The 20,962-nt window shown below is 38.6% G+C and overlaps 1 pseudogene; it reads right to left on the reverse strand.

Moving 5' to 3' along the window:
• Positions 1-662: 662 nt before the first annotated feature.
• LOC129560534 (nucleolar RNA helicase 2-like) overlaps positions 663-20,962 on the reverse strand; it is a 79,659-nt pseudogene continuing 59,359 nt past the window's right edge.

The following is a 20,962-nucleotide window of genomic DNA, read 5'->3' on the forward strand; positions in this document are numbered from 1 at the left end:
TTGGACATTGACTACCATCTGCTTTGTGGGACCTTCACTCACAAAAAAATGACTAGACGAGATGACAAGGATGTCTAGAAAACCTAACTGACCATATTAGCAAGACAATTCGGTATGCAATGGGGACCAGGAGAAATGTGTCTGGAATAAAGAGGGCTCTGTTGGCATCGCTTGATGCTTCCATGCCTGGTACAAACTGTGAACAGGTAATAGGAGCAACCACAACATCAGAAAGGCCAGTTAAATAAGGCCCAGACTCCTGTGTACAAAGATCTGGACCATCTTGCTAGACATCTTAAAGTAAAGATCATGAATCAATAAAAAGATTTTCCAAGATCAGCTGCAGCAGGGATGATTCCACCTCAAGTTGTTTGATTGTTTTGCTAACTAACCCTCTTTAAAGTCTTTTGGGGGGACTTCCCTGGTAGTCTGTGGTTAAGACCCTGTGCTTCCACTGCAGAGGACATTGGTTTGATTCCTGGTCAGGGAACTAAGATCCCACATGCCACATGATGTGACCTAAAAAATAAATAAAGTCTTTTTTCAGGTGACGTCAAATGGCCACTTTGAAGAACTGTACTTACATTTCTCCTCTCCAAGAAGATAGAACATTCTGTTTTCATAAGTGAGTGTGAACTTACTGGAATGGCTCAGGGTGTATACTACAGCAGGTCCAGTTTCTGCAGGTCTCCAGATGCACTTCGACCTGCCTTCTCCCAAGATCTTGGCTTCCCATCTAGAGCTCCCCAACAAAGGAATGATGTAACATCAAGTAACAAACAGAGGCAAATTTCTATTTCTATCATACCGTCCAGCAATTTCATACCTGAGTATTTACCTACAGGAAATGAAAACACAAATTAGAAAAGATAGGGGGAGAGTGGGAAGGAGGTCCAAGAGGGAGGAGATGTATGTGTACATATAGCTGATTCACTTCACAGTGCAGCAGAAACTAACAAAACACTGTAAAGCAACTGTACCCAAACTCAGAAGATGTATGCACCCCAATGTTTATGGCATAGCAGTGTTATTTACAATAGTCAAGATACAGAAGCAACCTAAGTGTTCCTTGACAGGGGAATGAGTAAAGAAGACATGTATATGTAGGTGCATATATATATATTTATGGCTTCCCAGGTGGGGAAGGGGTAAAGAACCCATCTGCTGATGCAAGAGATAGAAAATATGTGGGTTCAATCTGTGAGTCAGAAAGATGAAAATCCCTTGGAGGAGGGCATGACAACCCACTCCAGTATTCTTGCCTTAAGAATCCCATGGACAGAGGAGCTGGTGGACCACAGTCCATAGGGTCGCAAAGAGTCAGACAGAACTAAAGCAACTTAGCACACATGCTTAAGTCAGTAAAGCTAACTCAGCCTTAAAAAAGGGTGAAATCGTGTCGTATGTGACAACGTGGATGGACCTGGCGTGCATCATGATAAGTGAAATAAGTAGGACAGAGAAAGACAAACACCATATGTTTTCATGTGTATGTGGAATCAGAAAAACCAAACAAATGACTCACAGATACAGAAAACAAAATATTAATTACACAGGGGAGAGAGGTGGGGGAAGGGTGAAATTAATTTAGGGGATTCAGGGATATAAACTGCCAATTATAAGATATTTTGGGGGGCTCCAAAATCACTGCAGATGCTGATTGCAGCCATGAAATTAAAAGATGCTTACTTTTTGGAAGGAAAGTTATGACCAACCTTGATAATATATTAAAAAGCAGAGACATTACTTTGCCAACCAAGGTCCGTCTAGTCAAGGCTATGGTTTTTCCCGTGGTCATGTATGGATGTGAGAGTTGGACTGTGAAAAAAGCCGATCGCCGAAGAATTGATGCTTTTGAACTGTGGTGTTGGAGAAGACTCTTGAGAGTCTCTTGCATTGCAAGGAGATCCAACCAGCCCATTCTAAAGGAGATCAATCTGGGTGTTCATTGGAAGGACTGATGTTAAAGCTGAAACTCCAATACTCTGGCCACCTCATGCAACGAGTTGACTCACTGGAAAAGACTCTGATGCTGGGAGGGATTGGGGGTGGGAGGAGAAGGGGACGACAGAGAATGAGATGGCTGGATGGCATCACTGACTCGATGGACATGAGTTTGAGTGAACTCCAGGAGTTGGTGATGGACAGGGAGGCCTGGCGTGCTGTGATTCATGGGGTCTAAAGAGTCGGACACGACTGAGTGACTGAACTGAACTGAATTGAAGGGTGTAATGTACAGCACAGGAAATATAGTCAATATTCTATAATAACTGGATAGAGTATAATCTCTAAAAATTTTGAATCACCACATTGTGCACCTGAAACTAATATTGTAAGCCACTTATGCTTCCATTAGAAAAAAAAATGTTTATCTCAGCCTTCCCCAGGGACATGGATTAATGCTCAGCAACACCTCTCTCACAATATTCTCAGTGGAAGCCCCAATAATTCCAGTATCCCAAACTCATGGTAGCTCTGTCATCTCAGCAACTGCCTAAGATAGCCAAGTAATACAACCTAGAAGTGGAGAAAGCTCAAACCCTATAGAAAAATTGTGACCACTGGGACACAAAAGACAAGAAGAGACCCGCAGACCCACTGCTCAACCACGGTCTCCATCCTCAGGGCAGCGCGCTGAATCATGTGACTGATTAACTACCTAAGTGTTCTTGTAAGGATGTGACCAGCTTGGTAACACACAACCTAATTTTGGCTTTCTCTCCAACTTTGCCCCATCTTCATCCTCCTGCTTTCCCTCCCTGGATTATAACCCCACAGTAAAGCATTAACAAACAAGCATAGTCTTAAGTCTATTTTCTAGAGAACCCAGGCTCAGAAACCCTCCTCAACAAGTCCTCTGACATCAATCCTTAACCCCTGTTGCCAGCAGAGGTAGCTACTGAACTTCAATTAATGGATTTATGAAAATATTTTACCTTTGCTTGTTTCTTGAAGAACACTGAGCTCTACCTCAGGATGAAAATCATGCAGAGTCTCTAAATTTCTTTTAAAAGAGTCTAACTGAACTTGCTTTTCAGCAAAAGAAAAAAAAATTTAGTTTCAAACAGTAAAAAATTTTGTACAGACGTATGAGTGCTTGGCATACATGTTTGCTAAAGATTAAAACATCAGTAGGTAAAAAGAGGAAGAAAAGTACATCGGCGTCAACATGATGCCATGGTAAACAGTATTCCATTAAGCCTCATGTATATGAGAGCAATAGACTTGGTTGTGAAATATTTAAACAACGTATGAGAAAAATGAAACTGAATGGGCAAAGTATAAACTTTTGAAAAGTTTTGACAGAACCGTGTCAGGTACAGAAAGTGAGAACGATAGAGAAGGAAATACACAGCCTAATAATGTGCATCAAAAAATTTAGAACAGATTTTTATAAATAATATATAAAACTTATTTAATAATTCATTAGCTCCTTTTTTTTCCCCTCACACCTAGTTTTCTAGATCCTCATTTTCTCCCCATCGAGTTGATAAATTTGGTGATTTGAATATAAAAACTGGCCTGCCAAGCAACAGATTTACTTTGTAGTCACTATTGGTCAGCACTAAAAATTCTTGCATTTATTCTTATTAATATTTAAAGTAAAAATATTCATTCTTATTAAAATTAAACTATGTTTTTAATATTAATGGCAACCATCCTAATATGCGTGTATAAAGATCACAGGACTTTGACAAATATGTTATTTTATAAACCGTCATTTAGTTTTTAGGAAAAACATGAAGCCAAGAGAGTTTGACTTGCTCAAAAGCACAAACACACAGCAGATCTACTCATAAGTTCTGTTTGACAGGCTACAGTCCAGCCACCATTCCACATTTCATTTGCTTTTCGCAGGTCGGTCACTCAGTCCTGAGGCTGTTACTTATTCTCAGTTCTATATACAAAGACACTGAATTCTTCTTCAAAAAATCAAAATCTTGTACTACAATAGAAACTCCAAACATCAGTCTTGGTACCAGCTTCTCCTTGCCCTGCAGAGGCTATTAATCTTGTTAATTGCAGATAATTACATTAGGAGAAGCAATGTCATATAGCCCGAGAATTATTAAGAAGCAACATCTTTAGTGTAACAATTTTTTGTAGAAATAATTTAAATTAATATTTTTAAAAGAAAACGTGATTGTACTTTTTAAAAGAATAATTCTTTTAAATAATTGTCAATATACTTTTTGACTCTCAATCAGCATCAACTCTAGATGTTAAGATTGTAAATGTAATTTTTTCCAAGTGTTTATTCATTAATACCTCAAATATTTATTTACTACATGCTAGGAATTAAGCTTGCTGCTGAGAATTTAAGAGCAAAGGAAACAGGTTTGTTCCATTCACTCAGCAGACACTGATAGGATGGTATCAGGAGACAACCGTTAGAAAAGAACCAGAAGGAACTGCAGTTTTCATAACTGCTGTAAACTCAGGACTCTGATCTAACACATTCCAAGAAAAAGATATCATGTTTTGGTAGTGTTTCTAAGCACAGTTTGGACAGTTTTATTTACCAGTCGCAAGTCTGCCCACTGGCACAAGTTTTAAGAGGCAGACAGTCCCAAATGCATTATTAAAGAAATATGTAAGGGAACTAGGTACAGAGTCTCAATGGCCAAAACAGGGGCCTCATCTATGGATTATTTAGCATTTGTCCTGTGATCCACCAACTGATCTCAACTGCTTTTAAGACTTATGTGTGCTCAAGGTATACTATTAAGTGAGAATCAGGAGACGTAATTCACTCTCTCTCAAAGAATTGGAGATTATGAAGGAAAATATTATGATCTATCAGGTTAAATAAGCGTTTTGTTTCTTAACATCCTAAATATTTTTGCCCAGTAGTGACTTAAAAGAAAAAGAAGAGATTTGACTCTGATGGGATTTACATCAGCTAAAATTTATCTATGTACTTTGTCTTTTATTGAAGAGGATTGAGATTGCAGCATTTGATAGTTTACTCTAACATAATTTGTTTTGGCTCAAGTGTTAAAGAATCCACCCTTCAATGCAAGAGACACAGGAGATGAGTTGTTGATCCCCTGGAGGAGAAACTGGCCACCATTCCAGTATTCTTGCCTGGAAAATCCCATGGACAGGGGAGCCTGGCCTGCTACAGTCCATGGGGTTGTAAAGAGTCAGACACAACTGGGCATGCATGCATGCAGGCATCTAAGAACATCTGAAGAGCTCTTGTTCATGCCTTCAGGCCAGGACTTCAACTCACCTACTTGCTCAGCTTCTGGAAAGCTCCATTAACCTAAAAAGAAATGATACAAATGCAGTTACCAAACGGAGACTCACAGATTCAGAGAATAAACTGATAGTTGACTAAGGGGAGGGGGTGGGGAGGACAGGAGGGAAGGATGCAGGGAAGGGATAGTTAGGGAGCTTGTGATGGACACGCACACAGTTATATTTTAAAGGAATCACCAAGAGGGACCTACTGTAGAGCACATGGACTTCTGCTCAGTGTTATGTAACAGCCTGGATTGGACAGGAGTTTAGGGGAGAATGGAGACATGAACATCTATGGCTGAGACCCTTCACTGTTCATCTGAAACTGTCACAACATTTTTAATTGGCTATCCTCCAATACAAAATGAAATGTTTTTAAAAAAAAGGAAATTCAAGAACTTTAAGCACTGACTCTTGGAATTCTCAAACTATTTTAGCTTCTGCATATCTGAGTACCTCTTATTCTTAATTTAGGAGACTATTTGATTATGTTATTTATTCAAATTTGCTTTCACTTTTACTTTTATGTTGCTCTCACAGGTTTGTAACTTTCAGTATTTTATCATTTAATTGATTTACCAGATTTATTTTTCTTCTTTGGAATTCATATTTTAAAATTATACTTGTTTAAGGAATTACACTGGTTATTGTTTTTTTTTTGTGGTATTGGAATCATACTGAGTCGTTTACAACTAGATTTATTAGCTATTTCATCTCATTTTCAGCATTTGTGTTTGATTTGTTTAATATTTGGATGACATTTAATACATTTTGATTTCTTAGTTTGGTTATATTTTTGTTCTGAGTTTGCCTTATATTAAATAATTACTTCTCATATTTAAAAGAAATAAGGTAGTAAATAAAAGACCAGATAAAGATCAAACAAGCAAGTAAGCAAAGTGAAATCACAAACAATTTTAAATTGCCATAGGTTTTGACTTTCTATTTCTTTTGTGAAAAATGGAAACACTACTAGAATGTACACACACACATACACAAAATATATGGTTGCCTAAATACTAACAATCAGAACTCTCAAGGAGGGACAGCAAGCTATGGCCAACCCAATTTCTATTTTCACTGGTATCTCAACTGTTAATTCTTGTATCACCTCAATCCCTGCCAAAATCTTGAAATTGCTTTCCAACTGCCTCCCTGAATCTAACTCCTACCACTGGAATACTACAGACAATGATATATTTGCTCAAAACATTTAATTATGTGGATTTTCAAAATTAAAAGTTATTGTACTCTCTTTAAACAAAAAAGAGGGAATAAAACAAAAGATATAAAAATCCTTGATTTTCTCCCACAATATCCTGACTGTTACTCCTCAGTAAAAATTTGAACTCTTCCTTAATTAGAGCCTGGTCATTGAAGGCATAATCAGACCCAAGGAAAACTGAAGTTTCCCATCTGTCAAAAGCACACTGCTTAGTTGTAGAAATACAATTCATTTAAAAAATAGTATTGGCAATTTTGTTTCAGCTCAATTCCACCCATTCAGAACGAGGCATCATTTCTCAAGGAGACAGCAAGCTTTATTACTTTGGTTATATTTTTTATTCCATTTCATTTCTGGAAAACTGGATATTTTGATGTGGTTTCACATAGCTTATGATAAATAAAGATAAAATAAGTTAAACGATAAGTTTTTCTACCTAACTGTTCTGATATATTTTAAATTCAGTCTTTTTTTTAACAAATTTAAATATAAAGATTATCCATGCAAGAGAGTTACAATTAACTGTCTTAAACAATCAACTGCCTGTTGATTCACAAGTTAAAAAAAAAATCTACACTGTGCATAAAACTGTTACTGAAAGTTCCTGGGTTGTATTTTGTTGCAACTAGGTTCAAGAACAAGGGAGGAAAAGGGATTATTATGCACTGAACTAAAGGAATACATTATTTTAATTCATCCAACATGATTTAAAATGGGTGGGAAATATTTTTGTCAAGAATAATAACAAGATGTCCAATGGAAAGTGGTTAATTCCAAAGGTAGATTAATTCAAAACCCAATATTCAGGGTTTTAAAAAATATTTTCTTAGATACATTTCTCAAATTGATGCTTCAAATTTTTCTTAAGAAAATTATTAAATGTTATCGGACACGACTGAGCGACTGAACTGAACTGAACGCTCCTTAAGTAAATTCTTAAAGTAAATTTTCCTGTATTACCGCAATTGTTTTAGCTTTTGATATAAGTTAATGAAACCAATACTTTGGCCACCTCATGCGACGAGTTGACTCACTGGAAAAGAGTCTGATGCTGGGAGGGATTGGGGGTGGGAGGAGACGGAGACGACAGAGAATGAGATGGCTGGATGGCATCACCGACTCGATGCACATGAGTTTGAGTGAACTCCGGGAGTTGGTGATGGACAGGGAGGACTGGCGTGCTGTGGTTCATGGGGTCGCAGAGAGTCGGACACGACTGAGCGACTGAACTGAACTGAACTGAACTGAATGATTAACATGGGGCACATTCTGACTACAGAGTAAAGAACTGAGCAAAGATTATACTACAAGGCAATCAGCCAAAGTTCGCTTTTGAGTCCAATCAACTCAATTATTTGTTATTGTTGATGCAGAACAAATAAACAGTCAGACTTTTCTCCAGTAAAGACAGATCTATTCAGGATCAACCAGAAATTGAAATTCAGAATCAGCAAGCATGTCAAGCCATGAGCAAGTCCCCCCAAGGCAATGAAAGGAGAAAAGCTATTAGAGAGATGAAAGCAAGGTGGGAGGGCTAGAGTTAAAAAAAGAATCTAAGATGGTTTCTGTTCATTAATTTTTCATGTTATAAAACAACAAGAGCAAGCAACAACAGTAAGTAAGAATACTCTTTGGTTTAGTTGCTAGATTGTGTCTGACTTGCGAGTCCATGGACTGCAGCCCACCAGGCTCCTCTGCCCATGGGATTTTCCAGGCAAGAGTACTGGGTGCCATCGCCTTCTCCAACATAATTGCTAGATATATGAAAAACCAGAAATATATATCATATTCTCAAAAGACACAAAATGTGGTTCAATTTCATGACAACTCACATCTGGGAATGAGCACCCTAGGATCTAAAGCAGCTATTATAAATACACTTGAAGAAATAAAGTAAATTATCCTTGAGAAAATTAAAATATAGGAAAACAAAGCAGAGAAATGGATATTTTTAAAACCCAATGGGAATCTCAAAAGGAACATATATAATACAATGAACCAAAAAATGTCACTGGAACAAATCAGGAAATGCAAAGATAGATCCATATAGATTATCCAGTCTGAGGAAAAGGGAGAAGAAAACATTGGAAAACTATGCAGTATATCAAAATGTCTTCAGTATTTGTAATTAGTTTCCTGGATGGAAAGAAAATGAGAATGGGATAGAAAAATTCTTTTCTAGGGTGTGAAAACAACAAATTTGGTGAAAGACATAAACTTATAGATTCATCAAGTGAAGTAAGCCCTTAGCTCAGTAACCCCCAAGAAGGATGGAATGAAGAAACCCAGGTCTATCACATTACACTGAAACTGCTAAAAATAAAAGATAAAGATAACTTATTGAAAGCACCCAGAGAAAATAGCATGTTACATAGAGGGAGTAGCAATTTTAAATCTTTATCCTTGCATCAGAAACTCTGGAACCTACAATACAGGAGGAGCTAGTGGTAAAGAACCTGCCTGCCAATGCAGGAGACTCCAGAGATGTGGGTTGGATCCCTGGGTTGAGAAGATCCCCTGGAGAAGGAAATGGCAACCCACTCCAGTACTCTTGCCTGGAAAAGCCTGTGGACAGAGGAGCCTGGCGGGCTACAGTCCTTGTGGTTGCAACGAGTCAGACAAAACAGAACACACACACACACACTAGAAGATTCCATTTTAGAAATTCTAGAGCCTGAAATTGTAAGGAATGCTGGTTTGTAGAGCCATTTTTGGTTCACGGTTTGCCAATGACTTGAAGAAAAGCAGATTCCAAGGCAAATACACAGTTCATTAACATAGCTTATGGCTTGGCATGCTGTGATTCATGGGGTCACAAAGAGTCGGACACGACTGAGCGACTGAACTGAACTGAACTGAAGAAAACCTATCCGTAATAAAAACGCATTCATTAGCTCAAGGTTTGAGAAAAGTTAAGTTCAGGCAGAACCAGGTCTTGTTACGACAACACAGAATTTTAAAGAAACTTTCTTTTAAAATTGTACAGAGAAGGAAAAAAACAAATGCCTGCCACTTGCAGTTTGTTTCTTCCTGCTGCTTGAGAGAAAAAAAAGAAAAATGTCTGCCACTTGCAGTCTATTTCCTCCACTTGGGGACCCCTAGCCTTCCTACCTGTTAGCCTTTCACTATATAAAGAAAAAAAAAAAAATCCTATCAACCAAACATTCTGGTTTATCTTGTGGTCATTGAGGGCATGGCAACCCATTCCAGTATTCTTGCCTGCTGAATCCCCATGGACAGAGGAGCCTGGTGGCTACGGTCCATAGGATTGCAACTGAAGCAACTTAGAACACACACACACACACACACACACAAGTTCAAATAGTGTGGGGCTTTCCTGACTTATTTGAGTTACTTATGCAAATTTATGTATGCATATTAATTGCATATCCATGGCATTAAATAATGGTTCACGAGAAAAACTCTGCCTTTAAAAACCTTAACATTTAAGTGAGGGGGCTTGGAGCATATAGTAACTTAAACGATTGAATGCCCAGAGGAGAGATATTTTCATTGGAACTAATCCATTCCAAAGAAGGAATAACCAGAAAAAAAAGGTGTCTGGCATAAAGGGAAGCTAAATGTAACCTTGGAGAACACTCCTAATAAGCTGAAGCAGGCACAGAACATACACGGTTCACAGACATAACACAAGTTATGAGCTATCTGGAAAGAAAGAGGACCCAGCTCCCATTCTGAGAGAGAGAATGAGATCGAAAGGGTTAAGCAGGCTATATGTGACGTGGGTGGTGGGGAAAGAACAGCAAGCATCAAGGGGAAAGGAGAGCTAGGTAGAGAGAAGGAGTTGCCTTTATTTTAAATTTTATTGTATTTTTAGTTTAAAAAAGATTCATTTGATCCGCTAGTGTCAACACGTTTTGGCAAGCTTTCTTACTTCTTCTGTTGAACTAGGGACTTGGCTAGCCCAGCACTTTAGCTCCAGTTTCTCCTTTTCCGCCTTGTGGACTCTGCCACAACCATTTTCTATATCAGCCAAGCCCACAGTCTGACCCTGGACCTGGGCACAAGCTTAAACCTTCTCTTACCATTAAGACAATTTTTCTTATCCCATAACCTCACCCTCCTATCACATGACCTCAAGGAGAGAAATAGTCGAGTTATTAAATAGGACCTAATGAATGTCACGGAGAAGGCAATGGCAAGCCACTCCAGTACTCTTGCCTAGAAAACTCCATGGATGGAGGAGCCTGGTAGGCTGCAGTCTGTGGGGTCGCTAAGGGTCAGACATGACTGAGCGACTTCACTTTCACTTTCACACATTGGAGAAGGAAATGGCAACCCACTCCAGTGTTCTTGCCTGGAGAATCCCAGGGACGGGGGAGCCTGGTGGGCTGCTGTCTATGGGGTCTCACAGAGTCAGACACGACTGAAGTGACTTAGCAGCAGCAGCAGCAATGAATGTCAAGTCAGTGATTAAATAAAATTCAAAGAAAGACTATTGGTACCTCATATTTTAATTGTATTAAGATTCTTCTTGTGGCTTCCCTTGTGGGTCAGCTGGTAAAGACTCCGCCTGCAATGCTGGAAACCTGGGTTCAATCCCTGGGGTGGGAAGATGCCTTGGAGAAGGGATTGGCTACCCACTCCAGTATTCTGGCCTGGAGAATTCCATGGACTGTATCATCCATGGGGTCGCAAAGAGTGAGATATGACTGAGTGACTTTCACTTCACTTCACTTCAAAAGATATCAAGTTAGCTATTAAATAAAATTCAAGAAAGACTATCGGTACCTCGTGTTTTAGTTGTGTTAGGAGTCTTCTAATTTCTGTTTAATTATATCTGGGTTTTCAATCATTTAAGAGTGAGATTTTTTGAAGAGTGGCATAATCAGATGTTACAAAAAGGTCAATCCAAGCTCTGGTGGCTACCTCAGGTGGTTTTGTGAGTAACGTGTGTGCATGCATGCTAAGTTGCATCCATCCTGTCTGACTCTTGGTGACCCCATGGACTGTAGCCCTCCAAGCTCCTCTGTCCATGGGGACTCTCCAGGCAAGAATACTGCAGTGGGTGGTCGTGGCCTCCTCCAGGGGGTCTCCTTGACCCAGGGATCAAACCCACATCTCTATGTCTCCTGCACTGGCAGGCAGTTTCTTTAACCCTAACATCACCTGGAAAGTCCTTTTATGAGTGAGAGAAGCATTCAATTTGTTACTTTGCTAATAGGTGTACTTAATATTTTATGTACATTACTAGTGGAACCAAATTACTTCACTAAACATTGAATTAATCTGCACCTGTCATTTTGATAGGATTGGCAGGAGTCTGTAATGAAAATGTATGTATATGTGTGTTTATACACATAACTCTAAATAGAGCATATTTCTTTAATATAGTTTTATTAAACCAAGACTTTATAACAAAATTAGTAATTTTGGATAAAACCTAATGCTCTTTTTCAAAGTTTATACTATCATCTCATACATCTTGCTATATCAACTTTTATATTTTCATCCACTGTCTCTATACCCATTGGCCTTTTTCCTATCAACATTCCAATATTTTTAAAGTCTCTGAAAAAATAAATAAAATGTCCCATAAATCAATCTCTCCATTCAAAAACAAACCACAATAAGTTGTATCTACTGTGTACCAAACACTGAACTAACTTTAGGACAAAAAAGCATTAAACATGAAAGAATATTACTTTGTTGCCTAATAGGGAAAACTGAAATCAAACAAATGTAAGACACGATGCTATTGAGACATATACCATTGTTACCCATGTTCCTTCCATATATAACTCTTATTTCCCCTCACACTGGTAACCAAATTTTTTTTAAAGAAATGCCTTCACCACCTGTCCCTAGTTCTTCTCCTCCTTCATATCACTCCTCATCTGACTGTAATCTGACTCTTAGCAAACCATTCAGTTGGGACTGTTTCACCAAAGTCATAAAAGATTTCTTGTTTCTCAATCTCACAGACCTAAATTAAATAAAATGATTGAGTCTGGAATGGGATGATCAGGGAAGGTGTCCTGGACGACGTGAAAATCCTTCTAAAAGTAAAAATCAAGATCTCCTACCAACTTTTAAACAAGATGAATTTAAAAAAAAAAAAGGCATTAACTTAACCAAAGCAATAAAAGCACTCAAAGTAAGAAAGATAAAACCAAGACCTCTCAAGCTTCCAGAGAAAAAATGAAAATAACAATATATTCACAGAAGAATGAGAAGAAAACTGTCACCAAACTTCTGATCAGTAGGACAGTGCATTCATTTTTCTGAGGGACAATTATTCAAACTAGAATTTTATATTAACTGTTACTTAGAAGGTGACAGAGGACCAGATGGTTGGATGGCATCACCGAACCTGGGCAAAATCTGTGATATGGTGAGGGACAGGGACGCCTGGCATGCTGCAGTCTGTGGGTTGTGAAGAGTTGGGTGTAACTTGGCAACTGGACAACAACAACAAGATGTGAAGGTATAATAAAAATATTGTCAGGATTCAGAAATCCTTCCCACTAATGAGCTTTTACTCAGAAGTTACTTGGCGATATAAGCCAGTAAAATACGGGAACAAAATGGAACCAAACAAAAAATATATATGATTTAGGAAATGGTTAACATTCAGAAAACAAAGATCATGGCATCTGGTCCCATCACGTCATGGGAAATAGATGGGGAAACAGTGTCAGACTTTATTTTGGGGGGCTCCAAAATCACTGCAGATGCTGATTGCAGCCATAAAATTAAAAGACGCTTACTCCTTGGAAGGAAAGTTATGACCAACCTAGATAGCATATTAAAAAGCAGAGACATTACTTTGCCAACCAAGGTCTGTCTAGTCAAGGCTATGGTTTTTCCCGTGGTCATGTATGGATGTGAGAGTTGGACTGTGAAGAAAGCTGATCGCTGAAGAATTGATGCTTTTGAACTGTGGTGTTGGAGAAGACTCTTGAGAGTCCCTTGCACTGCAAGGAGATCCAACCAGTCTATTCTAAAAGAGATCAGTCCTGGGTGTTCATTGGAAGGACTGATGCTAAAGGTGAAACTCCAATACTTTGGCCACCTCATGTGACGAGTTGACTCATTGGAAAAGACTCTGATGCTGGGAGGGACTGGGGGCTGGAGGAGAAGGGGACGACAGAGAATGAGATGGCTGGATGTCATCACCGACTCGATGGACATGAGTTTGAGTGAACTCCGGGAGTTGGTGATGGACAGGGAGGCCTGGCGTGCTGCGATTCATGGGGTCGCAAATAGTTGGACACGACTGAGGGACTGAACTGAACTGAACTAACAGAAACTAAGAAAGCTTTTAGGGAAATCTAAGATGTCTTCATTCTTCTATTTATAGAAGGAAAAAAGTCAGGATTTTTTATATGAGGATGGGGAGATTTGGGAGTGTGTCTTCCAAGGCAAAAAAAAAAGAAAAAATGCATTTTATAAAATAAAGACTCAGGGAAACATTTAAGCTATGGTAATGACACAAAACAAGATGAAAAGGAGAAAACTGAAAGCAATCATGTAAAAGACATTTTGTTAAAAATGGCAGAACCGTGGATGGAAGTAGCCTGAGTCACTGAATCAATCATCTGATAGGTATACCTGAGTTTGGTTCCTATGCTGCTAAGAAGCAAACTATTATGTAAGTTTCTAAGATTTGGATCGTATCTGTTATAGAAGCTAGTGTTTCTTTAGCACTTTGCTCCGTGTAACGCTTTTTTGGCCTAAATTTCACCTTGTATGATATTTCAACCCATTTCAATTTTTACCCATTTCTGCTTTTTCGCGTCTCACTCTTTATTTTTATCAGTCTCTTCTCTCCTCTGCTTTTTCCGAGCTCCTTTTCTTCCTCCTCCTACTTCTCACCCTTGTTCCCTCACTATTCAGTTGTCTTCTTTAACTTTTAACTCCCACTGTTAAAACTCAGTTTTGTTTTGGATTTATCTACTGTGCACAACAAAAGATCTGGAGTTTTGAATAGTAAAAAAATTAAAGCTCTTTATTTTAATAGATGAATGTAGACTATTTTTTATTAATATAGCAATTCTGTTCTTCAGCTGGACACGACTGAGTGACTGAACTGAAATGATTCTGTTCTTATATATTTCTTCATAATTGAAACCCTTTATCATGTGATGTGCTTTCTGCTTTACCACTCTGATATTGTGGATGGTCTGCCTTTTCATTTTAGATTTACCTTTGTAATGAAAGCTTAATCCTCCATATATTTCTCTTACCCTTTATAAGTAGTATCTTTATAAAGTAGTATCCTTTATAAGTAGTATCTATTGTTTCCTTAGTAAGAATAGTGAAATTAACACAGCTCTTCTTTTTCCCCACCCTCTCATTTTTTCTACTATGAAATTTTATACAGCAATATTTTCTTCTAGTGTCTTTATCCTTGTATTACCAATGATTCTGTTAGAAATATGTTGAGTTACTTGATTTTTTTGCCTAGTTATCTAAAGTATTATATGTCTATATTTGAAGATTTGTAATGATAACAATAATATATTTGTGTTGATCATCTTAACTTAAATTCCTCTCTGACATTTAAGGTGCCATTTAAATATGTATATAAAAGGCATGCTTTATTTCCATATAAAATTATATTAATATCAGTCTGTAGTTTACTTTCTTCTTTTTTGGAGACTGCAACTCTCTTTTGCAATTTGGTGGATCTCTTTGCCTTTCTTTTACCTCTTATTTTCTTCCTAAAAGTTTCTATATTTTCTATATGCCATTTTGTCTTCTTAAATTGTCTTTTTTCTCTTTTCTATATTTCTGAGGTTTCTGACATGTCTGCTTTCACAAATGCTTTTTTCCACTTTCTTCATTTTTTAAATTTTTTTCTAAACATTACAAGGTCACTTAGCACTTCCTACTACTGTAATGTCATCTCTTTTCTACTTCTTACATGTTTGTTTCACAGACTTGCTTTATAAAAGTTGTCTATTTCCTTATAATTGCATTCATTTCTCCAGGGCAACATAGCCAAGGTCCTATTAACAGTTAATCACACTCGTATTTATTTCTTACACAACTTTTTATTTCCTTACACCTGGATGACTAGGGTATTCCTGAAGCATGGCTTTGCAAGAGTTTTGGAGGAAGGGCATAAAGGATGACATCAAAGCGACATTTCAGACTAACAGTTTTCTTAACACAAAGGTGCTCTTTCTCTTAAGAGACTAAAGCTATGCTGAAAAGGGGGTTTGTCAGGGTGGTTTCATTATAGCCTTCCATCCTCAGCATCTCGCAGTCATCTTGTATTCTGGGCAGCACCCTGTGGCAGCTCACTTCAGTTTTCACCTGGATGCGAGAAAACACAAGGCATAGGTTCGTTGCCTCATGATGAGTCCTTCATTTTCAATATGGTTTCTGTGCTAGTGCTACTTTTCAAGATATGCTGCTTCTGGCCTTTCTCGGTGCTATGATTCCCTTGCTTAGCTTCTCAGCTTCATTTCTTCCCACATACTCTGCCGCATTTCAACTATATTGGCAGCCTTTACCTTTCATCCAAATCCTGGGGATATTGTCTCCTTATTTTGCTGAATATAGAACTGTGATAGACTTGTTTTTGAATAATTTCCAGGAATATAAGGGACAGTGGTTGATTCGTATAGTATGATTCTTACCAGAAATGCATCCCCATATATTGACAACTCATTTGAATCCTATTTACATATTTTTCATTTGTAGAAATTGTTCGGAAATTTTCTAAAACGGAAGAAAAAGCTCAAGCACGCTTTTAAAAAATTTCCTGAAATTAATTACCTCAATAATTTTTATCTCTTTACTTATTTTACTACGTACCTATCACTAACTCACTCTCAGCTATTTTGTGTGTCTCTCTTCTCTTTATCTGGATGTATCGATTTCATTTCTTTTTTCATGAAATAATCCCTCTGGATCCCTCTACTTTTATTGTCTCTTGCCATTTGTATGAACTCTAGGTCTATTTTTTCTTTCTTCTTAGGATTTCCCTTGATTCTCACTCTTGGAATTCTCTGAGTTGTCTTCTTAATGGATTTACATGTATTTATATTTGTAAGTTACATACACGCTCCTCAGGAACTTTTAAAATTATTTGATTCTACTTTGATTGGTGCATTGACCAACAAAGCAGGCAGAATTCTAAGATGGTTCCCACGATTCCTGCCTATGGTACACACTGTCTTTAAATTTCTCCCCTGTTGATATCCACTCTCACCACTTTTATTCAACATAATTTTGGAAGTTCTAGCTACAGCAATCAGAGAAGAAAAAAAAGTAAAGGGAATCCAACCTGGAAAAGAAGAGGTTAAACTGTCACTGTTGGCAGATGACATGATGCTATATATAGAACATTGTAAGGATACTCCAGAAAATGACTAGAAGTCATCAATGAATTTGGTAAAGTTTCAGGTTATAAAATTAATACACAGAAGTGTGTTGCATTTCTATACACTAAAAGATGCTTACTCCTTGGAAGGAAAGTTATGACCAACCTAGATAGCATATTAAAAAGCAGAGACATTACTTTGCCAACAAAGGTCCGTCTAGTCAAGCCTATGGTTTTTCCAGTGGTCATGTATAGATGTAAGAATTGGACTGTGAAGAAAGCTGATCACCGAAGAATTGATGCTTTTGAACTGTGGTGCTGGAGAAGACTCTTGAGAGTCCCTTGGACTGCAAGGAGATCCAACCAGTCCATTCTAAAGGAGATCGATCCTGGGTGTTCATTGGAAGGACTGATGCTAAAGCTGAAGCTCCAATACTTTGGCCACCTCATGCGACGAGTTGACTCACTGGAAAAGATTCTGATGCTGGGAGGGATTGGGGATGGGAGGAGAAGGGGACGACAGAGGGTGAGATGGCTGGATGGCATCACCAATTCGATGGAGATGAGTTTGAGTGAACTCCGGGAGTTGGTGATGGACAGGGAAGCCTGGCGTGCTGTGATTCATGGGGTCACAAAGAGTCGGACACGACTGAGCGACTGAACTGAACTGAACAACAAAAGAGCCTGAAGAGAAACTCAAGAAGCAATTCCATTTACCATTACATCAAAAAGAGTAAAATACCTAGGAATAAACCTTAGGAGACAAAAGTCCTGCATTCCAAAATTTATAAGATGCTGATGAAAGAAATTGTAAAAGACATAAACATATGTAAAATTGTACCATCTTCGTGGATTGGAAGAACAATATTGTCAAAAAGACTATACTATTTAATGCAATCCCTATCAAGTTACCAATGGCATTTTTCACAGAACTAGAACAAAAAAATCTCAAAATTTATATAGAGACACAAAAGATCCTGAATAGCTGAAGCAATCATGAAAAAGAAAAAAAAAATGCAGCTGGAGGAATCAGGATCCCTGACTTCAGACTGCACTAGAAAGCTACAGTCATCAAGACAGTATTTTACGGGAACAAAAAATAGAAAGATAGATCAGTGGAACACGATAGAAAACAGAAACAAGACCATGTACCTATAGTCAATCTATGACAAAGGAGACAAGACTGCACAGTGTTGGAAAGACAGTCTCTTCAACAAATGATGCTGGGAAAACTAGACAACCATACGTAAAAAACTGAATTTAGATTGTCCCTTAACTCCACACACAAAAATAAGCTCCAAAGGGATTAAATAACTAAATGTTGCTGCTGCTGCTGCTAAGTCACTTCAGTCGTGTCCGACTCTGTGTGACCCCATAGACGGCAGCCCACCAGGCTCCCCCATCCCTGCGATTCTCCAGGCAAGAACACTGGAGTGGGTTATAAAACTCTTGGAGGAAAACAAGGCAGTACCCTGTCTGACATATCAGAGCAACATCTTTTTCAATCCATTGCCCAGAATAATGGAAATAAAAAGAAAAATAAATAAATGGAACCTACTTAAACTCAAAAGCTCTTGCACAGCAAAAGAAACAAGAAACAAAACAGAAGAAAAAAAAAAAAGACAACCCACAGACTGGGAGGAAATATTTGCAAATGATGTGACTGATAAGGGGTTAGTCACAAAATGTACAAACAGCATATGACACTTAATAGTATCAAAACAAACAACCCACTCAAAAAATGGGCAGAAGACCTGAACAGACATTTCTCTAAAAAGTACATACAGATGGCCAAATAGGCACATGAAACGATGTTCAAAATCATTAGTTTTTAGGGAAATACAAATAAAAACTACAGTGAAATATCACCTCACACTGATCAGAATGCCTATCATCAAAAATCCATAGACAACAAATGCAGGAGAGGGTGTGGAGAGAAGGGAACCCTCCTGCACTGTTGGAAGGAATATAAGTTGGTACAGTCACTATGGAGAAATGTTTAGATGTTCTTTAAGCAACTAAAAACAGAGCTACTATATGGCCCTGCAATCCCACTAATGGGCATATATACAGAGAAAAACATGCCCTGAAAGATACACACATCCCAATGTTCATTGCAGCACTCTTTACAGTAGCCAAGAAATGGAAACAAGCTAAATGTCCATCAACAGAGGAATGGATAAAGATGTGTGGGGTGTGTGTGTGTGTGTGTGTGTGTGTGTGTGTGTGTGTGTGTGTAATGGAATATTACTCAGCCATGAAAAAGAATGGAATAAGGCCATTTGCAGCAAAATAGATGGACCCAGAGAGTGTCATGCTGAGTGAAGTGAGTCATACAGAGAAGGAGAAATGCCATACCACATCCTTTATATGTGGACCCTAAAAAGAAACGATACAAATGAACTTACTTACAGAACAGAAAGAGACTCACAGACTTAGAAAATGAACGCCTGGGTGCCATGAGAGGAGGGGATAATTAAGTACTTTGGGAGGGTCATGAACACACTGCTGTATTTAAAATGGATAACCACAATGGTTGAGTACCTTCACTGTTCACCTGAAACAATCACAATATTATTAATTGGCTATTCCCCAATATAAATGTTTTCAGTTCAGTTCAGTTCAGTTGCTCAGTAGTGTCCGACTCTCTGCGACCCCATGAACCACAGCACGCCAGGCCTCCCTGTCCATCACCAACTCCCGGAGTTCACTCAAACTCATGTCCACAGAGTTGGTGATGCCATCCAGCCATCTCATTCTCGGTCGTCCCCTTCTCCTCCCGCCCCCAACCTTTCCCAGCATCAGAGTCTTTTCCAGTGAGTCAACTCGTTGCATGAGGTGGCCAAAGTATTGGAGTTTCAGCTTTAGCATCAGTCCCTCCAATGAACATCCAGGATTGATCTCCTTTAGAATGGACTGGTTGGATCTCCGTGCGGTACAAGGGACTCTCAAGAGTCTTCTCCAACACCACAGTTCGAAAGCATCGATTCTTCGGCGATCAGCTTTCTTCACAGTCCAACTCTCACATCCATACATGACCACGGGAAAAACCATTGCCTTGACTAGACAGACCTTGGTTGGCAAAGTAATGTCTCTGCTTTTTAATATACTATCAAGGTTGGTCATAACATTCCTTCCAAGGAGCAAGCGTCTTTTAATTTCATGGCTGCAATCAGCATCCGCAGTGATTTTGGAGCCCAAAAAAATAAAGTCTGACACTGTTTCCACTGTTTCCCCATCTATTTCCCATGAAGTGATGGGACCAGATGCCATGATCTTTGTTTTCTGAATGTTGAGCTTCAAGCCAACCTTTTCACTCTCCTCTTTCACTTTCATCAAGAGGCTTTTGAGTTCCTCTTCACTTTCTGCCATAAGGGTGGTGTCATCTGCATATCTGAGGTTATTGATATTTCTCCCAGCAATCTTGATTCCAGCTTGTGCTTCTTCCAGCCCAGCGTTCCTCATGATGTACTCTGCATATAAGTTAAATAAGCAAGGTGACAATATACAACCTTGACGTACACCTTTTCCTATTTGGAACCAGTTTGTTGTTCTATGTCCAGTTCTAACTGTTGCTTCCTGACCTGCATACAGGTTTCTCAAGAGGCAGGTCAGGTGGTCTGGGATTCCCATCTTTTTCAGAATGTTCCACAGTTTATTGTGATCGACACAGTCAAAGGCTTTGGCATAGTCAATGAAGCAGAAATAGATGTTTTTCTGAAACTCTCTTGCTTTCTCCATGATCCAGCGGATGTTGGCAATTTGATCTCTGGTGCCTTTGCCTTTTCTAAAACCTGCTTGAACATCTGCGAGTTCACAGTTTACATACTGCTGAAGCCTGGCTTGGAGAATTTTGAGCATGACTTTACTAGCGTGTGAGATGAGTGCAATTGTGCGGTAGTTTGAGCATTCTTTGGCATTGCCTTTCTTTGGGATTGGAATGAAGACTGACCTCTTCCAGTCCTGTGGCCAGCGCTGAGTTTTCCAAATCTGCTGGCATATTGAGTGCAGCACTTTCACAGCATCATCTTTCAAGACTTGAAATAGCTCAACTGGAATTCCATCACCTCCACTAGCTTTGTTCGTAGTGATGCTTTCTAAGGCCCATTTGACTTCACATTCCAAGATGTCTGGCTCTAGGTCAGTGATCACGTTTTTGTGACTATCTTGGTCGTGAAGATCTTTTTTGTACA

Source organism: Moschus berezovskii, chromosome 16 (assembly GCF_049115385.1).
Source record: "Moschus berezovskii isolate FMDL1 chromosome 16, NW_MosBer_1.0, whole genome shotgun sequence".
NCBI lineage: Eukaryota > Metazoa > Chordata > Mammalia > Artiodactyla > Moschidae > Moschus > Moschus berezovskii.